We start from the raw sequence: 11,173 nt of genomic DNA on the forward strand, positions 1-11,173 counted from the left end.
AACTCGGATAGGTGTCATCCATCGAGCACCCATTGCCAGGGTACGTAACACCCCCGCCCCCCCCCCTAACCTAACCGCCAATTTTAACTGCTCAGTCAGTCGATGATTATTGAAGAATGCTCACGTAAGCATTGACGTCAACATATGAGCCATCATAAACTACCATTAGCACTGATTGACCAATGAGCATAACTCATGCTCATGGGCGACTTACCATTGAAATGATTTTCACGTGTTGAAGCAGCGATAAAAGATATCAAGGTGCTAATTGTGACTTGCTGCAAAAACAGGGACAATTAACGATTATAATTAAGCGGCTTATTGTACTCGTAGGAACGAATTGTAAATGCGTTTTTGAACTGTTTATTTAAATTTATTCCACAAAGTAATGACATCATGGTTTCGCAAGTTGTCTTGTCTTTTGAGCTCGTTAGAATCGCATTATCATTTGCCTGATTAATGTTTTGGACAGTTTTACTATTAAGCAGAGACTTCACGCACTTATTGAGGGTGCATGAAAAAAGAACCAACTTATGGTCAGATGTAGCATACTCTACACAAAAGACATAATCAACAATACTTTTGCTGAATAATGCAAGATATCATATTGCACCACCCCCTTCAGATTCACGCATGGTTTCATGAACAACTTGAACAATGTGACTTGCCAGCATTATATCTTGTAATCTGTTGCCGAGCGGGTGAGATGGGGGCTGGAAGCCCAATCAACTGATGTCAGGAAAAAAATCTCCAGCCATAATTAGTAATCAGCTAACATGTAATCTGATAATGCTAGCAAGAATTCAGGGGGCGAAGATGGAAGCCTTTAGACAGAACACAATGTAAATGCATAAATGCAACATGCAGTAAATGATTAGAAATGGAACTGATGCTGCAAATAATTTTCTGCAGAAGGAACCATATTCATTGTCATTCTCTTCAGTTGAAAAATTACTTCAGAGAGCGAGGGTACAACATGAGTTGCCAGAAACCAGCTAATATATTTTGTAAAATTTTATTAGGCTATTTCCCGCACTTGTAACCTTTACCAGTTATACACGATGGGTGCGCGTCACTAGAAGAGAAAGAGAGAGAAGCAGATAAAGAAAAAGGAGAAAAAGATTGTTCACCAGAAAAAACGTCTCGTTGATATCCTATTGTGTGGGAAAGAAATTAAAGAATAAGAAAGAGAAGAAGGCGGTGAGTATGCGCAGGTGCTTGAGACAGCACTACCCCTAGGTGAAGGCGCTCACGCAGGCCAGTCATATAAAAAAACATAAAAGCGCTATCACTGCCTTATGGGCCAATGACAGGTGTGACGGGGTTCCTTCGATTGCAGTGCCTTGTCTTGAGACGCCGAACCTTGCATTCCTTGCCCTTGAGTTGACGGCAAACGCCAGCGTTTACATTTCACAATGAAATTCTAGTGCTTCAGAATTAAACATGTCTGTCACGTAAGACATGGAATGGCTCATACCTCCTTAAGAGAGAGAGAGAGAGAGAGAATCAACTTTTATACTGAGCGCTTAGTAAAGGTTGGTGCGCGCTGGCACCAGATGGGGTGGAACCTTCTTCTCAGTTCCCATATGCGTCCAGCAGTTCCTGGCCCCTAGTCGCCAGCGCGAGCTAGGTTGGTAAGTCGGAGCTGGACAACGAGGTCTCCCATCGCCCGGGGGTGTTGGGGCTGGGGAGGGTGGTGGGTAGGGAGGGTGGGGAGTGGGGATGGTGGGGGGTTCTTGAGCTTAGTGCACTCAGCAAGGATGTGTGCTAGAGTGCCTTTTGATCGTCTGCAAAACAGGCATGAAGTGTCATGCTCTGTTGGGAACATGTTGTGCAAGAGCACGGGATGCGCTAGCGACCCCACTTGCGTACGTCGCACGATCGTTTGCCGCATTCGACTGAGTTGCGGATGCGCACGGGGAAGCCTATATCTGCCGCTTCTGTACATTTACGTGTTTTCTTTGTAACTTGTCACGGGGTGCGGTAGCTCTGGCTCATCGTCAGCCCGGCTTGACAGTTCTCGGGCATAGTGGCCGGCGAGTGCGTTGCCTTCCACTTGCGAGTGAGCCGGGACCCACACGAGCTCAACGGCCCATCCCGGTGATTTCCATTCGGTGAGGATCGCTAGTGCCGCGGGAGAGATGTTCCCCTTGCGGTAGCTTGCGTAGGTATCTATCAGACTGCCTACGCAAGATACCTCCTAAGCAATGGCTCATACACGCGTAAGCGGCGCCTTTACGACGGTAGAAGTGAAATTCCGCGCAGGAATGACGAGTGGCAATGGAGCCGTATGTGGAAGAAGACAACGCTCGAGCCATTGCTAATGATGATAGTTTTAGCGAAGTCCCATGACGGCGGCACAGGGTTCACTTAAACAGTAAAAATAAAAAACGAAGTTGCTTTTACTACTATATGAAAGATGCCGATCTGCTACTCTGGATAATCTTTTTTATTATTCACAATTAGCTTCTGCAACGAAAATTTCATTCTTAGAGCCGTATTGTGCACAGCAAACAAACATGACCTCTGTAGTAACGTTCTGTCTGAGCAGTTGTAGGAAGCTGTCTTCTGCCTGTGAGATCGCAGTAAAGAATGCACCTATTTATACTGAATGCGATACTAAGATACCACATTTTCTGTTTACTTAAGCTTTGGCGAAACAAAATACCGCACGCCATGGAGTGCTGGTTAGTGCATATTGAGCTGAAAAAAGAGTTCTCAGGAGATGCCTTGTACACATGTTGTGAGTACGACAAGAAAATTGAAAGGCGAACGGCGTAGACGACAATATTTCAAGGAGCAAAGCAACCTAAAAAGTTATATGCAAATTCTGTTGGTTTCCATTGACGCCTGTAGAGAGAGTCGTGAGCTCGTCGAACCGTAGCCATGGTCGCACACATTATTTTTCTTTTCCTTTTTTGTCTCGGCAGTTTTGCCTACCAAGCACAAGGGGAGAAATTGGCACTCGTGACTCCATTCCCGTTTACCTGGGGGCTATACCAGCTGACATAGCCTGGAACAGTCAGTGCTTCATTGCAATGAAATCGCATTGACGGAGCGGATCCTTCTCGTGACCTTGCAGTTGAACAACCAGCTAGGACCGAAATGCAATATAAGTGTTGTCTAGAACCATAGAAATGAACTCAAGGAGAGTGTCTTGGGAGGCTAGTTGGTAACCCATAATTTGCGAAGTTAAGCTACGCTAGGAACAAGCCACCGAAGTAGAAGGAAGGGCGAACGCACACTAGCAGCTGGTTTATTAAAAGCAAACAATGCGGCCTCTTCAAACAATGCGCATCCGCAAGCAAAATCACTAACGCGTGACCGTCGAAGACTCCCTAGCCAAGACTCTGACTACACCAAAAAATCAAGCTCTTCCTTGAAAACGTTGGCTGATTGTTCGCTTACGCATCAATATGGGCCATATCTTGCTATTAAGGAAGCTTCTAAGATTTCGCGTGTCCTTTGGCCACTAGCTCACTCTAGCGCTGTCATGCTATCAAAATTCGGCTTGCGCTTCTTCACGCATAAGGTACGACGAACAGGCAGGTGCTTTACGCTGCCATCTTCCAGTGAGTTAGATTGCTGCATTAAGCACTTATCACATCTTCCCGCTTTACCTCATAAAACATTCCACAGGTTAGCGCAAACTCATACACTGCATTTCTTCTTAAAGGATAAATACGTGCGCTTGTGTTTTATGCCAGATTCATCACTCTTGAGTTTGTCCACGTTGAAAATAGCGCATAACCGTTACAACTTTCAGGGTGCTCAAAAAAATTACATGCACCAAATTTCCCGGTCACCCTCTTAGTCCCATGAGATAACTTATTGACATATGGCATTACCTAAAACGTTCGCCTCTCTCACTTTTCTCCTTTTTCAGCACCAGTGTCGGTGGTATGGTGGCATATGGCCTTCTACAGCGACTCAGCTATGCCCTCGAATAGGTGCTGCGGAAAACCTGTATTACGGAAACGTTTCACAGGGGAGGAGAAACTACCTTGGACTTTATGGCGACATGAATTGGCAAGAGATTACCTCAAGCATGACACCCCAATACGTCTTTAGACCGGGATGGAGTGACGTGAATCAAATGGCCGAAATGCCTTATTTGAATGAGGCGAGTACAACCAACAATGGTGGTCCTTATTACATATATAAATGAAGTGTTGCTGTTATTCTGGCTAAATACCTCTCTTCATATATTTAGGAATGTCGCGAGCAAGGCCCTTGAAGTATGATCTTAATGTTCTTCGAATTGATATATTTCCAATAAGAAAGGTGCTTGGTATATCTTCCGTAGCAGGTATCCACGGAACGTTCAAATGCACCTTCCACCTTCTCAACCTGACATTTACCGTTCAATTCTTCCTGTTCCTCATTATGTATGGTGTAAGTAATAGAATAAAAAAAAACGTATACACAGTAACATTTGACCTACTATAGACTTTTCATCGCATCTTTATCCAGACCAGAAAAAAATATACTTTCATTTTAATTGGAAATTATGGGAATTTGATGGTAAAACTGGACCTACATTTGCAAGTTCAATACATTTTATCGTGTTATTGCTGGAAATGTTCAGTATAGAAAAAAAGAAATGTGAAGAATAATTTCGTATAATATAACAGCCACTATTCCGAGTTTAAGTCATTGTTTGTTGTAAGCGCGAACAAGGGGAAACGAACAGATGTAGGGTAACAACGGTATATTGACTGAACAGTTGATAGCGGCAGTATTATGCCATACGGATGTAGTTATAATCTTTAGCAGGAGACGGAGGCCTTGGATACAAATATCATACTGAAATCTCTTCTTATAGTCCGTAGCCTCATTTTATTTCGTGTCATAACTTTGAGCAATTGCAGCGCCAATAAGGAGATCCTGTATGAGCAGTGATGTAACAGAAATATTGACGTAGCACATGAGAAGTCAGAATACGTTGAAACGATTCGTCTTGGGGAATGCCTTGGCCGCCCAGTCTTAGTCACTGGAGGACTTCTTCACTTCCTCTAGAAAAGTGCTTTTTCTTTGTGCAATGAAGAAGAGGAGGCCAGCCGAAGCGCAAGCATGATCGCGAACGCACTGCACGAGACAGTACTCGACCGCAACCAGTGCACTTCGCTGAGGTCATCATACTTGGCTGGGACTTTCTCTCGCTTCCCAGTGTCGCAATCGGGTGCGCCCACCATCAACTAGAGCTCTTCCCGCTGTATAATGAATCATTGAACAACATCCATCACTCTAGAAGCGAACTCGTTGTCAAGGTAGGCATGGATCTTCCTCCGACCACCTCAGTTCTTCTATCCATAATCAGCAGCGGCCATGCGGACGAAGTCGTAATCTTCGAGCCGTCGAACATTATTCTCACTCGGAACCTCTTCTTCTGTATTATGCGACTCTCGCTGTTTCGATCAGCTCCAGCACCTTCTTCATCACCAATCCCCTTCATTTTCCCGTCAAGGTGCTTTGAGAAGAATCACTTAGATGCATGCAACACATTGACTCCTGAGAGATTTTCAACGGGCGAAATGAATAGTCTACCAGCGGCTTTAATGTACAGAGGGCACTCAACTTTTCCGGCTCCTCGACTATAGATCTGTTCGTTACATCTATCGCCGCCGTAGCTCTCATCTTGAACGCCACGAATTTCTCAATCTGCTGTGCCAGTTACGCAATCCATCTGACATTGCCCAGCCTGTGATTGGCTCCACCTGAACTGTTCTTCACCATGTAGACACTGGTACTAATTTATCGCTGCGTCAAGGCGCACATCATGTTTCCGCAATAGAAAGCCGCGATATTACAGAGCAGGTCGGTGACATGCAAGGACGGGACGTCTTCGGGCCATCACACAGTCCTTCAGCCTCTGCACTTGTTCTTGTAAAGAAAAAGGATGGTTCCATCCGCTTATGCGTAGAGAGCCGCCGCTTTATTAATATCGCCCTGAAAGAAGTTTATTCCTTGCCGCGAATCGATGATGCCCTTGATTGCTCACAACGCACCCAGTACCATCTTTATATCTGCGCTCTGGGTATTGGCAGATACCCGTGAAAGATGCCGATCGCCACGACACTGTCTATGTTACACCTGAAGGGTTTTAATAATTCGATGTCATGCCTTTTGACCTTTACAATGCGCCTGCCATCTTCGAGCGCATGATGGACTCTATGCTGCATAGCTTAAAGTGAGACATATGCCTTTGCTGCCTGCTAAAATATCGTCGTCTTTGTTCCAGATATTTAAACACAGCTTGAGCGCCTGAAACACGTCCTGATATCCTTAAGGACATATCAGGATCATGTAGTGAATATTCCTCAACTACTTAACTGGATTTCAGGCTTTCTTTTTCTTCGCTACCATTTTGTCTCTACTACTGTAGATGTGACATGTGTAGTGCCCCAAGGCTGCATTCTTGGTCACAACTTTCTTTAATCGAAATAATTAATTTGCCTGTTACCATCTCTTTTAACTTTATTCTTTATGTAGATGATTGTGTCTTATCATGTCCGTGCACGCGCTGACAGCGATGACATTGCGGCCCGTAGTCAAAACCAAAGCCTCAACTTTTTTCTATGTAAACGCTAGCACCACAAGCCACAAATAATCTTTGATTGTTAGAGTAATTTTTACATTCTTTTACTAGTACAAGAAAAACGGCCTTTGGTTATGAGGACAGTTTCGCCTTCCTACATTGTGGTGGTTAGGCGCCCTAATTCGAAGGTCTCACGGTATATCCGAACTAATGATGGTCATAAGCGCGAACGACAACTCTGTTAAAATTGGCCAGTAAGGCCATCCGGGCCGGGCGTCTTGCCTTTCGCTAATGAAACAATGCATCCAATTACCTCAATAATATCAATGTTTCAATTTGTATTACCATAACCATCTAATTTTACTGGGGGCAGCAATGATACAAATTTGCTAGCAGATGCATTTGTATCCAATGGATTATGGCCTTGAAATATTTTCTGATAATGTTTGAAAACGCTTTATTTAATAGGGGCGGTTCAATAACAATGATTCTACCATACTATATATCTAGAATTTGTTTAGAGAGCGCGTGACGGCGCGCATCCCCTAGGGACCTACTAGGAGGCTGTTCTTCGAGAAAACGCTGGGCTCGCGCGCGCACTACTTCACCTCTGTATTTTGTGCGCAAAGCTTGGAACTACGCCTTGGTTCTATGGATTCCATAAATATATTAACCTTGGTGCAGGCATTTAAGCTCATGCAGTTCAGTCAGAAGTCTTTACAGTGCTTTGTAATTACTCTTTTTTTTTTAAAAGGCCAATATTGATGATTATTTGATAACTGTCATTTTACCTTGCTGTTTGAATAATTCCCACACAGCAAAGGGAGTCAAGTCCTGGTGGAACGACAGATGAGCGTTAAGCTCAGTAGCATGTTCAGGATACACTTACGTGGAAATAATTGCTTATTAAACTTCAACAACTCCCAGCACGAACGCCACCCTTGGTACCGATGGCTATACAACGATGCTGAGTCATGACAATGGTTACCAAAGGATACAGTGCGCACTGTGTAACCATAAATAGGAGATAGAGCATAAAGTGAAACGTAACTTCGATCAAGCATTGCATGCCAGCTGCCTTAGACATGTTGTTCATTGTTGATATAGGAGGTTGTGGCCAAGTACTGCACCAGGGTGGCCAATCCTGCTCTGGTGAGGGAGTGCGTTACTGGTGCTGGTCACCGGCATCAGGCCACACTCCAGGCCTGTTTATGCAATTTTATCAACACGCGGTTTTTTTTAATCGGGTGGAAAATTGCCGGCACCGGGATTCGAACCAGGGACCTCTTGCACGCGAGGCGGGTGTTCTACCTCTACGCCACCGCATGCACCCGGTGGTAACTCCGTTAGGCAGGATACCAGTAAACAATCGCAGAAGACGAAATATCTGATCAAGAAACGCCAATGTATGAAAGCCTCTAACCCTACAGCTAGAATAGAAATGGCAGAACTTACCCGCCGTGGTTGCTCAGTGGCTATGGTGTTGGGCTGCTGAGCACGAGGTCGCGGGATCGAATCCCGGCCATGGCGGCCACATTTCGATGGGGGCGAAATGCGAAAACACCCGTGTGCTTAGCTTTAGGTGCACGTTAAAGAACCCCAGGTGGTCAAAATTTCCGGAGTCCTCCACTACGGCGTGCCTCATAATCAGAAAGTGGTTTTGGCACGTAAAACCCCAAATATTATTAGAAATGGCAGAACTTTCGAAGTTAATCAACAAGCATAAGACAGCTGACATAAGGAAGTATAATATGGATAGAATTGAATATGCTCTCAGAAACGGAGGAAGCCTAAAAACAGTGAAGAAAAAACTAGGAATTGGCAAGAATCAGATGTATGCGTTAAGAGACAAAGCCGGCAATGTCATTACTAATATGGATGAGATAGTTCAAGTGGCTGAGGAGTTCTATAGAGATTTATACAGTACCAGTGGCACCCATGACGATAATGGAAGAGAAAATAGTCTAGAGGAATTCGAAATCCCACAGGTAACGCCAGAAGAAGTAAAGAAAGCCTTGGGAGATATGCAAAGGGGGAAGGCAGCTGGGGAGGATCAGGTAACAGCAGATTTGTTGAAGGATGGTGGGCAGATTGTTCTAGAGAAACTGGCCACTCTGCATACGCAATGCCTCATAACGTCGAGCGTACCGGAATCTTGGAAAAACGCTAACATAATCCTAATCCATAAGAAAGGGGACGCCAAAGACTTGAAACATTATAGACCGATTAGCTTACTGTCTGTTACCTACAAACTATTTACTAAGGTAATCGCAAATAGAATCAGGAACACCTTAGACTTCTGTCAAGCAAAGGACCAGGCAGGATTCTGTAAAGGCTACTCAACAATAGATCATATTCACACGATCAATCAGGTGATGAAGAAATGTGCGGAATATAACCAACCCTTATATATAGCTTTCATTGATTACGAGAAAGCATTTGATTCTGTCGAAACCTTAGCAGTAATGGAGGCATTACGGAATCAGGGTGTAGACGAGCCGTATGTAAAAATACTGAAAGATTTCTATAGCGACTCTACAGCCACCGTAGTCCTCCATAAAGAAAGCAACAAAATCCCAATAAAGAAAGGCATCAGGAAAGGAGATACGATCTCTCCAATGCTATTCACAGCGTGTTTACAGGAGGTATTCAGAGACCTGGATTGGGAAGAAATTGGGATAAAAGTTAGTGAAGAATACCTTAGTAACTTGCGATTCGCTGATGATATTGCCTTGCTTAGTAACTCAGGGGACCAACTGCAATGCATGCTCACTCACCTGGAGAGGCAAAGCAGAAGAGTGGGTCTAAAAATTAATCTGCAGAAAACTAAAGTAATGTTTAACAGTCTCGGAAGAGATCAGCAATTTACAATAGGCAGCGAGGCACTGGAAGTTGTAAGGGAATACATCTACTTAGGGCAGGTAGTGACTGCGGATCCGGATCAGGAGACGGAAATAATCAGAAGAATAAGAGTGGGCTGGGGTGCGTTTGGCAGGCCTTCTCAGATCATGAACAGCAGGTTGCTGTTATCCCTCAAGAGAAAAGTGTATAATAGCTGTGTCATACCAGTACTCACCTACGGGGCAGAAACATGGAGGCTTACGAAAAGTGTTCTACACAAATTGCGGACGACGCAACGAGCTATGGAAAGAAGAATGATAGATGTAACGTTAAGGGATAAGAAAAGAGCAGAATGGGTGAGGGAACAAAGACGAGTTAATGACATCTTAGTTGAAATCAAGAAAAAGAAATGGGCATGGGCAGGACATGTAATGAGGAGGGAAGATAACCGATGGTCATTAAGGGTTAGGGACTGGATTCCAAGGGAAGGGAAGCGTAGCAGGGGACGGCAGAAAGTTAGGTGGGCGGATGAGATTAAGAAGTTTGCAGGGACGGCATGGCCACAATTAGTACATGACCGGAGTTGTTGGAGAAATATGGGAGAGGCCTTTGCCCTGCAGTGGGCGTAACCAGGCTGATGATGATGATGATGATGCCTTAGACATTCCTGTAGCGACATCTCGCCTTTTCATTTTCCCCAGTGCCTACAAGGTCGTAATCACACCTCGAGCGTTGGAATGCATCACTACTTCGATCGCGTCCCAGCTTCAGTGCCGTAAGATCTTGCACGCTTGACACACAAATAAAGTCTCCAAAAAGGACCATTGCACAATCAGTACTGAAATGTTGTTCTGGATATAAAAAGAAGGCATTCTCGCTAATGTAATTTGCTCGAGGCATAAACGCACACAAATCTACAGCTTATACCACTGATATCAATATCACACCATGATACACCACCGTGGTTGCAACGCTTGTTCCATGGCTCTGAAATGCGGAAAAAATGGCTCTACAGGTAATTTCGTAGCTTTTTTTACAGTACTAATATTTCGAGCATCGTGCCAACGTAAATCGGACAATACAATTTTACTATTGTATCATAGAGTCACTCTTTTACATCACGCACTCTCTACGATGTACCGAATTGCTGCAATGAGGCAATGTCATCGGTGCCGTTGGACAAGCTTTACCTGGTACGTTGCAAGGTGGCTTTAAATATTTTGAATCATAACTTGAATGGGGGCTACTTCCGTTCGCTCGTTGATCCCACACTGTGACGTTCCCGCACTTAGGTTACCAACTCTTGGGGCATAGTGATTTGAACGTGTCGTTGCTGGCCACCGTGCCCATTTTTCGTATGAATCGAAATGCAAGAATGCCCAGCTTTGGTGAATAGGGTGCGCGGTAAAGAATCGCTGGGTGCTCTAAAAAGTATTTCGGGGCGCCCCACTGCGGCGTGCCTCATTATCATATTGTGATTGTGGAATGTAAAACCCTCGAATGAATTATTTGGTACTCCAAACTTCACACCATCCTTTACATGGCAAACCTATGCTTTTGTTTTCAAGGCAGTGTTACAAACAGTTTCTACGCGATTACTGGACACAATGTTCGTGCATCTAAGAACCTTATTGGCCTCGCACCCTTGTGTTCACACTCAGATTGAATCTGTTAGCACTTTGCGACAGTGGAAAAATTTCACATATTCAAATTATATATGGAGTTCATGAGCCGGGAAGCAGGGATTATTAGATGAAAGATTTTGTCATGTATTGAAGTTTTATTGCACAAGTA

General features: G+C 44.3%; 1 long non-coding RNA gene across 2 annotated transcripts in view; it reads left to right on the forward strand.

Moving 5' to 3' along the window:
• Window positions 1–4,281, forward strand: part of LOC142564634 (uncharacterized) — an 82,626-nt gene extending 78,345 nt beyond the window's left edge. For both annotated transcript variants that reach the window (XR_012824636.1, XR_012824634.1), the window contains exon 4: window positions 3,887–4,281. This is a non-coding gene — a long non-coding RNA (uncharacterized LOC142564634). The remainder of the gene's footprint in view (window positions 1–3,886) is intronic.
• The last annotated feature ends 6,892 nt before the right edge of the window (window positions 4,282–11,173 follow it).

Source organism: Dermacentor variabilis, chromosome 11 (assembly GCF_050947875.1).
Source record: "Dermacentor variabilis isolate Ectoservices chromosome 11, ASM5094787v1, whole genome shotgun sequence".
NCBI classification, from domain to species: Eukaryota; Metazoa; Arthropoda; class Arachnida; order Ixodida; family Ixodidae; genus Dermacentor; species Dermacentor variabilis.